At 33.0% G+C, this 5,787-nt stretch overlaps 1 long non-coding RNA gene across 1 annotated transcript; it reads right to left on the reverse strand.

The window, feature by feature from the left end:
- Positions 1–3,342: 3,342 nt before the first annotated feature.
- LOC141483707 (uncharacterized) lies at positions 3,343–5,144 on the reverse strand. Its single transcript, XR_012466236.1, has 3 exons — positions 4,189–5,144; positions 4,039–4,131; positions 3,343–3,737 (listed from the first exon to the last, which is right to left on the reverse strand). It is a non-coding gene; the product is annotated as an uncharacterized lncRNA (long non-coding RNA).
- Positions 5,145–5,787: the final 643 nt, after the last annotated feature.

Raw genomic sequence — 5,787 nt, forward strand, 5'->3', positions numbered from 1 at the left:
ACAGTTTTGCCAAAACGAGGTGGTGAGGGCGCTCCTAGGACTGTACGTACCGTTGTATTGGAGGAAAATATTTTGGAAGCCGTCGCTGATGATCCTTCAATAGATAGATCATCAGAAATCTATCAGAACAGTTCCATACATCCAAGTCCACTATTCATAGAATAATTAGGGAACAACTGCTCCACCCATTTCACATCCAGAAGGTACATGCCATGACACCTCAAGATTTTCCAGCACGACTGGAATATGCCAATTGGTTCATGGATAGGCAAAGAGAGGATATGACTTTTATTAATCGAGTTTTATTCACTGATGAAGCAGGTTTCAGTAGAGATGGAGTTATCAACTCTCATAATCTCCATATATGGGCCGAAGAAAATCCCCATGGGATATTGCAAACTAAACACCAACGGAAATTCAACGTGAATGTTTGGGCTGGTATCATAGGAAACCATCTTATAGGACCATTCGTTCTACAGGACCGATTGAATGGAGAACGTTATTTGGAGTTCATTCAGAACGATTTGAATGGACTTTTGGAACATGTTCCATTGCAAACCCGAAGAGATATGTGGTTTATGCATGATGGCGATCCTCCTCATTTTAGTTTGTGCGTGACCATCTGAACCATATTTTCCACAATAGATGGATTGGTAGAGGTGGGCCATATTCATGGCCATCGCGGTCTCCGGATTTAAATCCATTGGATTTCTTTCTGTGGGGGTATCTAAAAAGCCTTGTTTACGCTACACCTATTCACACAAGAGATGCATTGTTGAATAGAATAACATTACATTGTGAAGCCATACGAAACGACCCTGGAATGCTATTTCAAGTACAGAGAGGGTGTCTTCGCAGACTAAGAAAATGTATAGAGAGAGAAGGTGGTCATATCGAGCAGTTTCTGTAGCGGATTTTTCATTTCTGTTTGCTCTTGAGGCTCTTGAGTTTCGTTAGTTAAACGTGTTTGCATTATAAAAATTCGTTATGAACATTTTACCTATCATTTCCATTTTCCTTAAAAACTAATATTTTCGAATAATGGTAGACATCTCAGGATAAATGTTGTTGAATTAACGTTATCATTATTATTTCTGCTTTGATAATTATTCATTTCAAATAATGGTGGACGAGCGGGATTGATGTCGTCGAGTGAAACTACATTTTTATCAAGACTCGTTGCTCCGATCGACTTTCCACAAGAGTACTTTTATTCATAAAATTGTCCAAGTAACCTTAATTTGTTGAAAAATATTGAATAATATCTGTCATTTCAAAGTTTTGGGGTGTGGACCATCGGGGGTAGTCCGTTCCTGACTTTGTAGCAAAACAACTGACTCCTGCATGAAAATTTGGATGATTTTCAATATTCACTTGAAAAGTTATCAAAGAAAAACATTTTTCATTTTGTAACTTCGAGGGCCCGTTACTTGGTAACGAAAGATTTTAGGAAAAAAAGTTATATGAAGTACTGGTGATATTTTGACCCTATCTATACATTCCCGAGAGGAAAAAAGGAAGTCCAGGGACACCCTGTATATATATATATATATATATATATATATATATATATATATATATATATATATATATATATATATATATATATATATATATATATATATATATATACAGGGCGTATTTTGCGTATTTTAGAGACCTATTCAATGATGTAAAAAAATCGAATATAGCTCTTTTGGTTCTGGAGATATACAGGAAAAACAAAAAAATCCCAATTATTTTTTTGCCTATATCTTCGTTATTCGCAGACATATTGAAAATCTGTACACATTTTGCCATTGGCACTTGATGTGGGCTGACTTGGGCTACCCCATCTTTGAATTTTTAAATACGGACTTGCATTTTCTGTTGTAATTTTTGTATCGCCGGCATTCATTTCATACTGAGAAATTAAATTCAATTTTATATTTCAGGATGTTTCGGTAATAATTGATTATAACTCTGTGAATTATTTCCTTTTAAATTACGGCTCTGGAAATTGGTTGGCCTGGTTGAATAAAAACACAATAGCAACTTTTACGTCTCCCTATAGAGTTTTTCGAGAGTTTTTTTTCAATCTTGTGTACTTATTCATATTATTTCCATTGCTCCTTGCGTTTTCTACAATGAACTTTGAATAAAAATACCTTTTATGATTAGCTTTCAACCATTTGTAATTTCTGCGACGGCGCGCGGCGATCTATTCATTTGCCTATTGAGAATACCTTCACGAAGTGAAAACAATTCTAGGGTTTAACTAACAAATGCATAATTATTGGAAAAATTGAGATACAATTTTTTTCATCGCCGATTATTGTTCATTGAAGTATTTCAAAACTACATTAATTTTTTCATTCCTCAATTTTCATATTTAATATGTTAAAAAAAAAAGGTTTGTTGCCGTGTCAGATTGACGCCCCGCGGGCGAAAGCCAGGCTACCCGTTTTTGGCTCTAGTTTCAGGGCTCTGTAAAAATTATAAATAACAGAGGTACTGCTCCGAGAGTCGAAACTTTTTTTTAGCATATTTGATGATCTTTTTTGATCTTTTTTTTAAATTAGAAAATTTTGAGTACTATTCGAGATATTCAGAAAAAAACAAACCTCAATTTTTTTTAACTAATTTGTTTATGTGATTTATTTCAGTGCCTTTTCGAACTCATCCTTAAACTTTCTGCTTGACAATAATAATACCCACATAGCAATAGATATTCCAGGTATATTTCATGAATATACATTTAAGGATATTGTATTATGCTATGAATATGCCATGGACATATACCGGGTGTCCCACATTTTATGTGACAGGCAATATCTGGTTTGTTGAAGGAGATACACAAAAATGTTTCATACAAAAGTTTTAGGAGTTCATGAGAGCTATATGTTGATATAATTTTTAAATATACAGGGTGTTTGGTGTAGGTGCTACAGACCAAAATTCCATTTTTTAAAATAGAACGCCCTATATATCATTACATATTCAGATGCTACGTTAAATTCTGATATCATTTCATGTTTGGTTTTTGAAATTCGGTTACGGCGTTGTTGAGTTATTGCACTTTTCCTTAAATATAAAGTTTCAAAAAAACTTATTTACAATTTACAAGGAATATACAATAGAGAAACACCATAGAATATTCTTTAAATATATTTTATGAATATTCTAGGAATATTTGGAATATTCCAAGAATGTGACGAGTAACCGCTATTAGGCATGTATATATTGCATTTTGATACAAGATTCACACAAGTAATAAAACACATAATATTCATAAACAAATATATTTTAAAAACAATATACACTGAAATATCTGACGTTTCAACCAATATTAAAAATAAAAAATCTAATTAAAAATATTTATTCACTGAATAAAATATTCCTGAATACTGTCATATTACAAATATTAGAAATGTATTCAAATTAGGATGTTCCTACTCTCAAACAAATGTATACTAAAAAATATACTAAAATAACAACTCTGTGAATTCATCAGCACTAATTAAAAAATAATAAATATATCATTTCATTGAAAAGAAAAAGTGTATTACATCAAGAAATAGGTTAGGTTAGGTTTCTCACTTGAAAAAATAAACCCACAAATGAAGTATTTAAAATGAGTGGTATGATGGGTTCTTCAATGAATTTCACTTACTTAAAGTTATCCAAACTTTGCTCACCAGAATAGTTTTCCTTATATTTGTCCAACAATGCATCAGCCAGTGTTTCAATAGTAATACCTGGAACAAAATGTACATTAACGTTCATTATCACTATTTGAAAGTGGCACAATAAAACTGGATTAAAAATCAAATAGATATTTTTCGCATAGGTTACTCATGAACATTTACAACATTTTATGACTTGGAGAGCAACTTGCATTGTCTTGTTGAAAAGTACTCATTACGTTTTCAGTTCCTTGGCGCACCTGCCTGTACCAGGTACCACTCCGTTTCCTTTTGGGCAAATTGATACTATCTTGAAAACGAGAGATAAAAATTGTGAAAACAAATGTTATAAAAGAATGTGTCATTCACTTACTTTTCTCTATTGAAGATACACAACTGAAATCACTCTAGTTCAAACATGTACTTAGTCAAACCAACAAATCCCACACACCAACTCTCCTCGAACCTAAAATGAGGTATAGTAGGTTAATCACCACTATCGATACTATTGCATTTTACTTACTTTTCTTGAAGACTGAATATATGCAACTCTCCTGTTTGAAGATCCAAAATCAAACTATTCGCTGTACTGCAAATTGGACAACCCCAAATTATAAATGGTACACTGAACGTGACAGAATTATACTTTGATAATAATACCAACACACCATGCATTACACACGCGAACCTGCCACGTCAACCGCCATGTTAAATCAAATGTCGAATTTAACGCAAATGTACCATGCATTAAGGACAGCCGCTTTCACAGAGCTTATTCGACTGTCGCGCGCTACACTTCAATTGACCAATGAGAAACGTTTACTCCAATTCTTCACTTCCCCATTTCTCTGTTTCCAGGATTTTCCGCTTTATAATTAAATAATTTCAAATAAAAAAAGACAAATAGGATGAGAATTAACCAATTTATTGATGCAATTGATTCATTTATTGGCCCATTCAAATTTTTTTGTCGTTTCCAACAGTTGCTGTTGGAGCAATTCATCCAGACTCTTCGCGTTGAGTTCAAAAACAGGTTAACACTATCAGGGTTAACTACATTAGGTTATGCATTCGATTAAGATCTTCAAATATTTTTGTTTTTAATAATATTGAATCATTTGAATACGTTATTATAAGATAATTCAAAATTCCATTGTATAGAATATTGCAAAATATACCGTGGGGATATATTCTAAGAATATACCATATGGTATATTCGATCGACAATATTCTTAGAATATTCAAGGGAGAATAATCCATTTATAGACATTCTATGCACATTCTTTCGGGAATAATCCTGCCATATTCCAAGAATATTCTATGAATATTTGGAATTTATACGTTCGTTTTATGATATACAGGGAATATTCCATGAATATCTAGTGCTGTGTGGGTATAATGACCCTTGATCGTAAATTTTAGAAGAAAATGGTACATGAACTAGACTATTGATCTCATTCCTGCTAAGTCCCTTGGTACTTTCATATTTTGGAATCCACAACCGGTCCAAACCTTCGTTATCATTTTTCACCAAGATTTATGTTTTTCTGTTCATCCTGAAAAATGTATTTGTGAAACTGAAATACTCAAAACATGAACAACATGTATTTTTTAGTTTATTTTGATCAAAACTGACTTAAATTACGCAGTAGTTTCCACGACGCAACAATCAGACTTTCATGAATCTTCACTAATATACATTTATCTCTTATCCACCTTGAATCCATCTGTTTCACATGTGAAAAACTCGGCAACGTTTAATGGACCTCACTTTGCCTTTATGAGGAATTAGTACGTGTATATATATGTCCTCACATTGTTAGGATCTTTGAAAAATATATACCTACAGATCTCACTTCACTAGGAGAATAGTACAGTCCTCACTCTGTAGATGTATATTGAAGAAAAATAAATAATGTAAGATTAAACTACATCTACATACAATGTGGTCCTTATTTATATCATAGATACTTCTGCTATAGTACATTAGGTATTGACTGAGAGTGAAAGAATTTCAAGATCGCAAACATGCCGGTACATCAAAGAAAGCGACGTAGTCGTCTCAAGCAAGTGGAACTACAATTCATCCACAAAGTCACTGAGATGTTTCTACCCGCTATGC

This window comes from Leptinotarsa decemlineata, unplaced genomic scaffold (assembly GCF_025532065.1).
Source record: "Leptinotarsa decemlineata unplaced genomic scaffold, Ldec_3_MD MMD2_tig00003902_RagTag_RagTag, whole genome shotgun sequence".
Classification (NCBI taxonomy): domain Eukaryota; kingdom Metazoa; phylum Arthropoda; class Insecta; order Coleoptera; family Chrysomelidae; genus Leptinotarsa; species Leptinotarsa decemlineata.